The 12,778-nt window shown below is 48.0% G+C and overlaps 1 protein-coding gene across 21 annotated transcripts in view; it reads left to right on the forward strand.

The window, feature by feature from the left end:
- Nucleotides 1-12,778, forward strand: part of Tmem229b (transmembrane protein 229B) — a 41,904-nt gene that overhangs the window by 13,627 nt on the left and 15,499 nt on the right. For 6 of the 21 annotated variants that reach the window (XM_076921885.1, XM_076921881.1, XM_076921869.1 and 3 more), the window contains exon 2: nucleotides 6,553-6,710. The exons of 9 other annotated variants lie outside the window; for them this stretch is intronic. The gene's annotated coding sequence lies outside the window, so the exon portion shown is untranslated. Of the gene's footprint in view, nucleotides 1-3,024; nucleotides 3,336-6,552; nucleotides 6,711-8,859; nucleotides 9,015-11,402; nucleotides 11,524-12,778 lie in introns of those variants that run through there. 6 more of the 21 variants (XM_076921867.1, XM_076921880.1, XM_076921883.1 and 3 more) reach the window with 4 other exon arrangements.

Genomic DNA, 12,778 nt, shown 5'->3' on the forward strand with positions numbered 1-12,778 from the left:
CACTGATGTCACTCTCCATTATGACAAACATTTCCGGGTAGCATTCAAAAGAATCTATTGACATGTTAATTGACATGTTTATGGAATTCCTGGCCAGTGCCGCATCCAGCAAAGCCACACTAATGCTGGGTGTGGTGACACATACACCTGTGATCCCAGCATTTAATAGGCTGTGGCAAGAGGATTTCTATTGGAGGCCAGCCTGTGATACATAGTGAGACAGTGTCTCAAGCAAACCAAAATAAAACAGCAACAACACAAAAACCATGCAAGAGGGACTGGGATCTATCTCATATTGTGTCATGTAATGGTCATGTGCTTGTCTGGCATAATAAGACCCTCAATTCCCAGCACCTCAAAACAGAATCAAAGCCCGGCAGTGGTGGTTGCATGACTTTAATACCAGCACTCGGGAGGCAGAGGCAGAGCAAGTTCCAGGTTAGCCAGAGCTACATAGAGAAACTCTGTTTTGAACAACCGTTACATATTTAATCATAGTTATAATTTAGAGCATCTTTTCTGTAGAACCCTCTAACATCAGGTAGGAATTGGCAGTGTTTGGCAAGTGGGAACCTCTGAGAACCTGTAGTACCTGCCATGGTGTTGATAGCTACCTTCCAACTCTCTCTCCTGGTGAGGAAGAACCAAGGACCAGGTACTACTTAGGCTGCTTGGGCTCTAGGTCTAGCTTACAGTATCACAGTGTTTGTATAACCTTGCATAGGTTATGCTTAATTCTCTATGTCTGCATGTCTTCTCAGTCAAGAAGATTCAAGTAGTGCACATGTGTTGAGGATATAGGGCTAAGTACTTGCTTAGTGTGCGAGAAGCCCTGGGTTTCATCTCTACCACTACTACTAAAGGCACATGTGTCCAACCTACTCTGGGATTGGCGCTCACTCAGGTCAGTCTAGGACCCCTCCCCCTCACTTGGTTTCTTTTTAACCCTCAAACTCTCTTAGACTTCTCTTATATTCAGAGAGAGAGAGAGAGAGAGAGAGAGAGAGAGAGAGAGAGAGAGAGAAAGGGGTGGGGCAGGATGAGGGTGGGGAGGAGAGAGAAGGAAGAATGGGTGGGAGGAGACCTTTCCTATATCTGCTTCAGCAGCCTTTCCTTCTCCTTCATGAGCTGACGTCTCAAGTCCTCAGTGCGTCCCTGGGCCAGCCCAGTGTCCACTTTTTGCAGCCACACCTTTCTAAACACTCAGCAGTTCCTTATGCTGTAAAGTTTTTGCATCCCCTGCACAGCTTTCCTCTCCAGTAGGTCCTGGCCTCTGGCATTCTCTTCCCTCCCATCTCACAGGGTCCCAGTGTGGGGAAAGCTCCTGTTTTCCTTTGTCTTCTTCTGGCTCCTTCACAGGGCCCATCCTCTGCCGGCCTCAGACGTCGCCCTCTGCCCCAGCATGCTCCTCCACTGCTGTGCTCCATCCTGACTTGTTCGTTAAACGGTCACCGGGTTACCTATTTGTTCCATCCTGTGTGTACATGCAAAGACCCCGGGATCAGAGGTACAGTAAAGGACCCCAGGCCATGTCCAGCCTTGAGCTGGCCATCCTATCGGCACCTCAAACACATGGAGCATCTGAAACAAAGCTCCTGTGGGTCCCTACACTTGCACCTCTTCCTGGATCCTCTTCTCTCAGGGAATGACACCACCATAGCCAGGGGTGGCTTCTTCCTTCCAGGAGTCCTGCCCATCGTCTCCCATGATGGCTCTGCATTAACATGGGTCGGGTTTCCTAATCGTCTTAGCTAATTGTGTTGGTTGTTCATTCCTCATCAGGATTTAGAATGAATGCAATACCTAATTTACTGTTGGGCTGGATTAAGAGTTTGTAAGCCTTCAGAATGAATATCAGGTCCTTTCCTTGACCTCTTATGCTGAGGATAAAAACTGGGCTTCAAACATGCTGGACAATTTTCTGCCACTGAACCCACCCCAATCCCATTCTTTAACTATTTTTCTCTGGTGTCCTATGCATGTAGGAGTGTGCTTGATAAAGTGTCAAGATGCTTGGCCTGGGCCAGGGCCTCAGATGCCGTGGTCTTTGCATGTACACACCTGACAGAGCAAGTAGGTACTGAGTGATTGTTTAATGAGCTTGTCAGTGAAGGCGTGGATAATAAGATGGACTTAAAAGATCCTGCTTTTACAGTGAAACTGCACTGTAATAGGGAATAGGTTGTTGTTTTGGGGGGGCTTTGATATTGTACCCATAGCCCTCCCATGATTTTATGTTTTAAACACAGTTAGCTCCCTGTTGTGCCTCAGCTTCCCCACTCAGCCTCTTCAGCATCCAGTGGTCTGCACATGCAAGATGCGTGTAAGAATTTCTGTATTACTAAGTAAATGAATCTGTGTAATGGGTAGCTCGCTCTATCCCCTGTTGCCCTCAGTGAGCCTCTTTAAAGACTCTGCTGCCTGGCTGTGTATTACTTAAAGTGGCCACACAGAGCTAGGCAGTGAAGCTGAGGAGGGGATATGTGGAGTGTGTGTGTGTGTGTGTATGTGTGTGTGTGTGTGTGTGTGGCGGGGGGTGGGGAGGTGTTATTTTTAGAATTCAGTGGAAGGGACGGTAGAGGGTCTTGAAAACGGAGTTTCTTCTCTAGAAAGCCCAGGTGAGATCTCAAAAGGGAGAAACTGGCCCGGAAGCCTCAGTGTGAGTGAGACTAACAAGTTGTTGAAACCTCAAAGGTTCTGGTTTTAACCAGTAGCTTGCTTGACTCACATTTAGGGACTTATGGAGCAACCAGGTGTCAGAATACATTAATGACATGTAGGTATAGTGCCAAAAGCTTAACCATGTCTTCTGGCCTTAGAATACAGATCACATGATCCTGGGAAGAGAAAGGAAAAAATGGCAGAGGACCAAGGCAAAGAAGGGAGAGAATGCGCTCATGGGGGCCACTTTGGCAGATGATAAAAGTCCCAGGGTGGAGTTTGTGTGCCTACAGGGGCTATCTCTTCCTTCTTCCTGGTTTACTTTCCTGTCTGTTCTACTCAGATCCCCAACCAGCCACTGTGTGTTTACAGGTACTTCTGATTAGCTTACAGGGTAGGAGTTCGAATCTCTCTAGGGCCAGGTGGGCCATTTTGAAGACATGGCCATGTGGAAGAGTCAGGCTGCCCTGAGCTTGGACCCGCTGAGTCACGGCTTCTCCACATGTTTCCTCATCCTTCTCCCATCAGCAGAAGCTGACATGTCATTCACGCAGATGACATATAAGAGTGTGACTACAGACATTACTCAGCTTTATTGCACACAGTGGGGTTATTAAAGGAGGTGTGGGGCTCCCTCTTTGGCCTACCAAGACAAGACTTGTGCCTCCTAAAAGGTAAGAAGCCTGTGAATTGTCAATGTTGTACCCTCACAGGACTGTTCAACCAGCACTGGAACCTTGGAGAAATGGGTGCCTGTAAGAGTTTGGGGGTCAGAAGGATTGTAGTGAACTCTTTTCAGAGAGAGTAATTTTTTTTTTTCTATGAGATTGAAATCTGCCGGGCGGTGGTGGCGCACGCCTTTAATCCCAGCACTTGGGAGGCAGAGGCAGACGGATTTCTGAGTTCAAGGCCAGCCTGGTCTACAGAGTGAGTTCCAGGACAGCCAGGACTATACAGAGAACCCTGTCTCAAAAAAAAAAAAAAAAAAAAAAAAACAGAGAGAGAGAGAGAGAGAGAGAGAGAGAGAGAGAGAGAGAGAGAGAGAGATTGAAAGAGATTGAAATCTTTGAGAGAGAGCACTGAAGGACGGGAGTGGGGAGAACGGTAAACAAAGATGAGAGACAGAGCCATTCCAGATGTTGGGGGTGGAAATCCTGAGCAGAGACCCCAAGAGGCTAGAGCCCCTGTTTGAGGAACAACTAGCTAAGGGCTGCCCCGCTAAGGCCTGGGCTGGTATAAGAGACAGGACCTACTGCTTTTTGCTTTGTTCAACAAAATCTTATTAAGTGCTTGTATCATGTTACTAGGCATTTTAAAAAGTAGCTTTTGGGGCCAATGAAATGGGTCAGCAGGTAAAGGCCCTTGCTACCAAGCCTAATGACGGGAGTTCAATTCCAATGAGCCGCACTGTAGGGGAGAGGACAGACTCCTACTTATCACGGTTTAGGTCATTTCATTCTGCTGTCTTTGCTGGTGCAGTTTTGCCAGAACACTGTGTGCTCCTTGCCTCTCATTGTAACATTTTCTGGTCACTTCTCTAAGTATGGACCCCAGAAAGTGCCCCTCCAGTGGTGCAGAGAATCTGCAGCCACACTACTTGTGTTACAGCCTAGTCCTGGTATCATGATCTGGAGACGGTTCCCCACAACCGCTTCGGGTCTCATTTCTATAGGGGAGGCAATGACAGTCTCTGACGCAGAGGATATTTGTAAACACTAAGTGAGATGATACATGGCAAATCCATCACATGTGCTACCTGAATGTCACCTGTCATTATTGCTATGTGATTGTTTTCTTTGGAGGGGTGGCATTCTCCTCAACTTATTGTCATCTGACTTTTGTCTTCGGGAAGGCCTTGTGATTCCTTCTTGTTTTCCAGTGCTGTCTAGGTTAATTGTCCTTAGAAAACGTCTTTTCTGTCATTCTCAGGCCCTGAGGAGGTACATGCCTGCCCCTGGCCTCCAGCCCCGACACGGCTCTGCCCCTCCCCCCAGGGGCTGTTTTCCCCCTGTGTGCATGTGTGTTATTATTATCTGTAACAGATACATGGAGGCATACGGTGTCACATGCATCAGCTCACCCTGGGCAGGATTTGCCACCAGGTCTGAGTCACCCAATGTTGCTGTGCCACTGGCAGGACTAGGAGTCCTCAACTTCTTAGGCTGGCTTGAGGCTCCCTTAATGAATGTAATGGGTCCTCTGTTTCCTTTGTCAAAAGGAATGTTAATTATTTTCAGCAGTCTAATTATATGGCTAATGAGCGACTGACTGAGATAACATTGCCTTTAATTACTCTTGCCTAACTGCTGTTTGGAGCCATAATTTGAGCGTGTTGCAAGGCTGGGTGCTTGCTCAGTAGATGGAGCTGTCCAGCAAGAAGCTGAGGGAGGGGCCAGGACTGCTGAGCTCTTGATGACGGTGCCTGAGGTGGCTACAGTCTGCCTTGCCAAGTGTCTGGCAGCCTTTCCTGTGTGCCATTGCTTAAATGAAATGGGCCAGATGGAGTCAGGTGGAGAGCAAACAGCAGAATTCACAGTTCCACCAATGAACCATCCATCGTGCTTCAGGATACCCTTCACTCCAAGATACCTGCCCTTCAGGCTGCTTGTGGCCAAAGTTCCTCATTCTTGGAGGACACATACCTCAAGTGCTGTCTAGAACATGGGAATGCAGAGATAAGGAGCCCATGGTCCAGAAAGCTTCCTTAAATACATATGCATTATACCCAGGATAAATGTCACATGCTTGTCTTCTGACCTCTACCACTGTGACGGTACTGTGACCTTCCTGCGGTTATGGTATGGCATCTTTCAAGCCTTGATTGGTCTATCCTAGGCTTATAGGTAATGTCCAGTAACTCACGAGGAACTGCTGTCAACTATAAGTGACCCATTGCTATAGGCAATTCAAGTCCTCCTAGATCCCCCCTTATATCTCTGTCTTCCATGTGGGGCGTGGGGTGGGTACTAGTAGAGACCTCGGCCCTCCAAATTTTTAGCTGTGGACCTAAGCAAGTCCCTTAACCTCTTTGAGCTTCATTTTCCTAAATCAGTTGGTGGGTTTATGTGCATCTCATAGACTGGTGTGGAGTCAGGTGAACTGGCCTATCAGAAGCTGTCTGGCCCAGAAGAAATCAATAAGTGGTTTTCAACACCCAAAGCATTACTGATAGTCTGAGCTGTAGCTAGAGAACCAAGGGCTGACCATATTCATCGATAGCCATGACTTCTAGTCTCTTGCATAGAAGTCACTTTTTAGACAGCAGATGATAACGTCCATAAAAGGTTACCCTCCCTTCATTTCAAATGTTAGCCTTGGACACCTTGGCCTGTTTCTGATTTGATGAGAGAATACAGATACCTTCAGAGCAGGTACCAGCAAGATACCCGGGAGCAAGGGTATGTAACTCAGGGTTATCAAAGCTAGAATAGTACTAGCCAATGACATTTCCTGTGACAACAGAAATATTCTATATCTGCTGTCCAATATGGCAAACAAGGGCCATGTTTGAGTATTTGCAATGTTGCTAATTCACCTTAGAGAGTAAGTTTTCAATTTCATTCACTTTTACTTATTAACACTTAAAATAATCTCACGTGTCTAGGGGGGGGCTATCCAGTTAGACGGTATATTTTTGGAATTTTGAGAAAAAAAATGAATTTGTACACTTCCTGTTCGTGGCATGTGCTTTGTCTCTGGCCCACATGAGTGTTGTTCACAGGAGAAGGGCACGATTTGCTAGGTTGCCGGCAAAGGCAAGGTAAATTTTCCTTTCTACCAATTAGGGTCCAGACAGTGACCAGGAGGGAGATTTGCTTTAGCCATACTGCTTAACTTGTCTCACCAGTTTGAGGTCTGACCTCCTTCCATGTTTCCCTTTCTGTCTGCCAGGATCAGAACCATTGCTGTTGGAGCTGTATAGGTGGCTATGTGGATAACTCATGCCGGTCTTAGGAGTTTCCTGGTTGACAGTGATAGAAAACCCATCCTATTAGCCTGGATAAAAAGGAGTGTTCAGTAGCTGTGATCCCAGCACTCAGGAGGCAAAAGTAAGTGGATCTCTGAGTTTGAGGCCAGTCTGGTCTACAAAGTATGTTCCAGGACAGCCAGGGCTACACAGAGATACCCCGTCTAAAAACAAAAACAAAAACACCAAACATCTTTTGCCCTCAGGCAGACAGAAGGTTAGACCATTGATCAAAGCAATCTGTTTTGTTTTTACTTACAAGCCTGTTGTTAGTGCAGCCAGTGCCTGCCTGCCAGGGGCATCTCTAGCTAGTGCATCTCTGTTTGGCAGGCAGGGGTTTTGGTTGGCTGAGCCAGCGTTGTATAGCACACTGGGTACCTCAAAACAATCGGTGGGAATTGTCTGTGGGGGGGAGGGGTAAGAGCTTTATCTTAATTCACATTCATACAGTGCCTGGCCTACAGTGAACTCAGACTTCCTGGGCTGGGCTGTGGTTGCTTGAGAGCCTCTGGGGTGGCTCAGTTATGGAAGCAGAGCATTGAACCACACTGCTGGGCAGCTCTAGCTGTGGTTTTATTTTATTTTAATTAAATGTATTTATTTATTCACTTTACAACCCAATACCAGCCCTTCCTCTCCTCCCAATACCCCCTCATGTAAGTCCTCTCCCCATTCCCTTCAGAAGGGGAAGCCCCCCTCTGGGTGTTAGCCCCCTATCCCTCCACCTCCCACCCCACACATCCAGTTGCTGCCAGACTAGGTGAACTAGGCACATCCTCTCCCACTGAGGCCAGACAAGGCTGTCCATTCAGGAGTGTAGGATCCATGGGCAGGCAGGTAGGCAATGGGCTCAGGGACAGCCTTTGCTCCAGTTGTTTGGGGGACCCACATGAGACCGAGCTGCTCATCTACATATGTGGAGGGGGCCTAGGTCCAGCCCATGCTTGTTCTTTGGTTGGTGATTCAGTCTTTAGGAGTCCCCAAGGTTAGTTGACTCTGTTGGTCTTCTTGTGGAGTCCCTGTCCTCTTTGGGTCCCTCAGTCTTTCTCTCAACTCTTCCACAAGACTCCCTGAGCTCCATCTACTATTTGGGTGTGAGTCCCTGCATGTCTTTCCATTGGCTGTTGGGTGGAGCCTCTCAGAGGACGGTTATGCTAGGTTCCTGTCATGCATGTTCTTTTGGGTCTGGGTTCCCTCACTCAGAATGATATTTCTTAAAAACAATAATGACCTCTAGTTTTCTTTCCGAGGAGTCCTCGTTACGCCTGAAGACTGAGGTATTCTCTAAGACATTGACAGTGATGGGAAGAGAGGGGGAGGGGAGGGGTGGGAGCCCACCCGGATTCCTAGTCACTCCTGTGGGGCTGTAAGGTTGCTGGTCTCTTATGACTGACAGGAGGTGGCTTGCTAGTGTCATGCCATGAGGTTTCTAGAGCCTGGCTGTGACCTGATGGGATCTACATTGGAGGGTGGGAGGTGAGATTACGGATAAGGCAGAGAGGTAAGGAGACTTTACTGTAGCACATTGGGGGGATTGTGGATAAGGGAGAGAGGGAAGGAGACTCTACTGTAACACATGCCTAGCTCTGGGACGGCAGCCAGGAGGCTAATTAGAAAGCTCAGCAGCTGTCCAGCTTTTCAGGCACCAAGCAGGAGGTACCAGGTGCCAGTGAGCATCCTGGGGAGGAAAGGAAAGAGATTGTGTTGGGGAGGTTGTCAGGAAAAACACTCCCAGGTGTCCTGGTTGGGTAACCAGTGTTTTGTTAAGAGAAGGTGATTGGAAGGGGCTTGCTAAGGCTGAATTAAGTGAGGAGCAATAAGAGAGACGGGAGGGGCAGGACAAGAAGTCCTAAGTGAGAGAGAATGTAGGGGTGAGAAGAGGAGGAGGCAGGGCCCTCCAGAGTTCAAGCCCAAGCAAAGGGCCAAGTGGAAGGCCAAACCAAGAGCAGCAAGGGGCCAGCCGCCATCTGCATGCATGTGCCTCTGCCCCCTGTTCACTTCCCTGGGAATGTGTGGACACCAATTGTGTTCGTAGCTTTGGGTGGTCACTCTGTGGCTTGGGAACCTGCCAAATCCATCGGTGTCGGAAGCTGGTTTCACTATAGAACAAGCTAACACGGTTGAATTGGCCTCTTTGGCTACACTTGAGTTTTCACTAATGAAGTACTTAGGGTGGGGCCCTGGCCAATCACCAGAACACCTTGTGATAAAGGGATTAAAGGGGTGGACCTTCTAGTCACCGGCATTAACCTCTCAGAGTATAAAACCTCTTGACAGTCTTGTCAATACGTGTTGTGCTCCCAGTTGCTGAGAGGGCACTGGCTGTGCACACCCGGCCATCTCTACCTTGCTCCAGTGTTCTCTTCATCCAGCCGCCCTCCTCAAGGTATGTGTTTCTGTGAGTTCTATGAGGCATCCATGAGGTGGAAACAAAGGTTCTGGAAATAATGGTTTGTAGTCAGTGGTCAGGAGTGCGGGTGAAAACCTGCTTGTTGTTGGTGTCTGAGGTAGGGCAGTCATATGGGAGAGAGCCCTCACATTTCTGGAAGAAACTGGCATTGTCTTGGGGTAGAATGTCAGATTTTAAAACTGTTAGGATAAGCAACTGGTATCAGCTGAGAAACCAATTGCCCCCCCCTCTCTTTTTTCTCTCCCCCCACCCCGTGTGTGTGTGTGTGTGTGTGTGTGTGTGTGTGTGTAGGAAATCCCCCACAGATGGTTAGGGAAGTACTAAGTATTTGATTGTGAGAGTGTGTTTTGTTCGTTTGTTTTGATGAATCATCACATTTTTTGTCAGTAGGCTTGGGGTTGATGTGTTGTTGTTGTTTATGTTAGGCGAGGTCTCATGTAGAACTTGATAAGTAACTGAAGCCAGCCTTGAACTCCTGATCCTCCTGCCTCCACCTCCTGAGTGCTGGGATTGCAAGCTAATACCAAGCCCAATTTGAATATTTGATCTTTACTATTTCCTGAGAGATTTGGGGGTTTCCGGGAATAGAGGCCTGCAGATGAGAGGGTGTTGTTGCATACCCTCTCTGGCTCCCTTCTTAGGTCCCAGGCTATGGAGATGGAGTAGGTGAGAGGATTTGGATTCCAGTCGAGAAGCAGACTGAATCCTGCAAGCCCAGCTTACCCTAAATAGTTACAGAGGAGAGAAAATGATGCAGGGACATTCCTGCCAGCAGCTGCTGGGTAAACCTCTTTGGGAAATGAATCCTCCTCAGGAGAACTAGCTGCCCATGCACATTGTAGAAATAACAAAATGGGTTTTGTTGTTCTCTGACCTGAACCTACCTGGACCTCTGCTATGTAGGAGCCTGCAGTGTCCCCAGGGATGCCTGTCTGGGACACTCTATTCCCAACCTCACTTCCCCCTGTGTGCTTTCAGACAGGTCTGCTGTATCACCCAGACCCATGCCACCCCCTCTGGGTCTGTGCTGATGCTTGGGGATGGAAGAATGGGGAGGACCATCCCCTTTGTTCCTCTCATCCGCAGAGACAGACTTGGAGACCCCTTGATGATGCTTCCAAGCAAGAACTCCTTTTCCACGCATGTACCCCAGATGTAAGAGACAAACTCCAGGCATTGCTCACTTTGGTTAATAACAAGCTAGATGACTCCATCAGCCAAGAATTTAGCTGGATCCTTCTCTAGGCTACTTGTTCAGCTGTCCAATAGAAAACCTGCAGTCTCCAGGAACTCATCCTGTGTGCAGTACACACATGTGAGGTTATTTACAGATGGGATGATACGTTTTATGTAAATAGGGTTAAAGTCTCATGGAAATGAAAATGCTGGGATGACCCAGAGGCTGTAGTGGCCTCTCAAAGCAGCAGAGAGTCAGAGTAGGTATGCCACAGAGGAAGGCTGGAGGAGACAGGGATTGAATCTGAGTCGTAATCCCTGAGCCTTCCATCTCCAGGGCTTCAAAGGAGTGAGGTGCCCAAGGCCTGGGGTTTCATCCAATGCATAGATTTGACCAAATCTCTTAATGTCCTAAGCCTTAATATCTGTCGCCACCACTACCTCCCCAGAATAGATGGTGTCTCAGCCCTCCCTGCTCCACAGGGGTCCTAAGAGAATCATGAGAATTGTCAAGCTTGATTAGGCCCATCTCTGCCTGCATGTTAGCTGCTGTGAGGGCTCCTGATACACTCATATGCTGCACAGGCTTCTGACTCAGGCTGTATGAACCACCAAAGAGCCTCGTGGTTTCTGTCCCCTGAATCCTGCTCTTTGTTGTTGTTGTTGTTGTTATTGTTGTTGTTGTTATTGGTGGTGGTGGTGGTAGTCGGTTGGTTGGTTGGTTGTTTTTCAAGACAGGGTTTCTCTGTGTATGTATAATCTTGGCTGTCCTGGAACTCACGTTGTTGACTGTGCTAGCCTCTAGCTCACAGTGATCTGCCTGCCTCTGACTCCCCTACTTCTGGGATTACAGGTGTGTGCCACCACTGCCCAGCGTGGATCCTGCTCTTGAAGGCTAGAATGTAAGAGAGACCTAGGGATAGCTTGTGCACTTGCAGGACAAAGGTGGGACCCCTGTAACCCTTGCTTCTCATTCGCCCCTGAGAAAAAGCCAGCAGACCAAGAAGCAGGAAGTATCCAACCAGAGGCTGGTTCCCAGAGAGCTGTTCTGACCACCCCACAGTGGTATCATTGCCTAGCCCATAGCAGATGGCCATCAAACTGCTGCAGCACCAGGCCGAACAAGCAGGATGTGGTTTTTGGTTTCTGTTTCTGTTCTGACTTGTGCTGTTGCTGTGGCTTGCCTAGGCCCCAGGAAAAAGGAAGTGCCTATGGGTGGGATTGAACTTTCCAGGCCATATGTCGTGGTGGTGCAAATGGTGAAGGATATGGAGCATGCTTCATTAAGACTCTTTCGTCAAGGCGATAGGTAGGTGCCAGGGTGACCTTTGATCCCAGCCCCCATTAGGCAGGCTAGGGGAGGGGAGGAAGATGAACAGGTGAGCTAGGGCTGAGGTTCCTGTTTGTGGAGGAATTGGGAGGGATGGGCAAGCCTGAGCTCGGCAGCCTCCACAGGCATAGCACGTACCTTCAGTTTTCTCTGTGCAGTGTCCTGGGGCACCAGGGAAGGAGCGCACATGGGGACAGGTGAGCCTCTGAAGCAATCTTGGCAGCATACATGTTATGGCCCCTACTCAAACTTTGTCTTGTCAGTTCTCCTTTAGGTAACAATGGGAGAGGGTCTGCTTCCACTCAGAGCCTCTGGGAGGGAGGAAGATGATACTGGAGTATCAGTACAGGCTGGCACCTCTGTGTTCTACCCATGTGTGGGAGTGACAATGCCACCTCTCAGCCTGCCCCTATGTGCTGGGCAAAGTCCTGTCTTGGGACCTGCACAGAAGGCACTGTGTCAAGGGGAGTCTGACAGGAGCTCTGGCACCTTCAATGTAATCTCATTATTCCTGAAATAAAGCATCAAGTCTTACTAGTCTTGATAGCCTGGGCTGTAGTTCTGTCTACTGTGAGGCAGGACAGTTGTGTATATCTTACTGGAGATACACAATTTTTAAAGATCTACAGATATAACTCAGTGGTCACACCCTTGTCTAGTGTATGCCAAGTCCTGGGTTCAATCCCCGGTATTGTAAAAAGAAAACAAAAATGTCTTAGGGATATTATTGAGAGAATGTATGTGGCAAAAGGCCTTATGATGTAAGATTTATATCTGCTTCAAGCCAGTTGCTAACCTTATTCTTAAAGGACCTCACCAATAGTATTAACATGGTTGAGTATTACAGTAGTGAGTTACAAGTAAGATTTGGGTTTTGTTGTTGTTGTTTTTGTTATTGTTATTTTGTTTGTTTCTTGGACATGGACTCAATATGTTGCCCTGACTGATATCTGACTTGGGGAATTTCTTCTGCCTAAATCTCCTGAGTGCTGAGATTAAAGAGGTTCGCCACCAGGCTCAACTTGCTCAGGTTCTGGGAGGTTCTGGGAAGCTCAGGTTCTTTTCGCTTTCCTGTATTTCCCTGTGCACTATACTTAATTCTCTAAATCAGCTGTTCTCAACCTGTGGGTCGCAACCCCCAAAAGACCATCAGAAAACATTACGATTCCTAACAGCAGCAAACAGTTTGAAGTAGCAATGGAATGATTTTACGGTCGGAGGTCAACACAACATG

The sequence above is a fragment of the Arvicanthis niloticus genome, chromosome 23, assembly GCF_011762505.2.
Source record: "Arvicanthis niloticus isolate mArvNil1 chromosome 23, mArvNil1.pat.X, whole genome shotgun sequence".
Taxonomy (NCBI): domain Eukaryota; kingdom Metazoa; phylum Chordata; class Mammalia; order Rodentia; family Muridae; genus Arvicanthis; species Arvicanthis niloticus.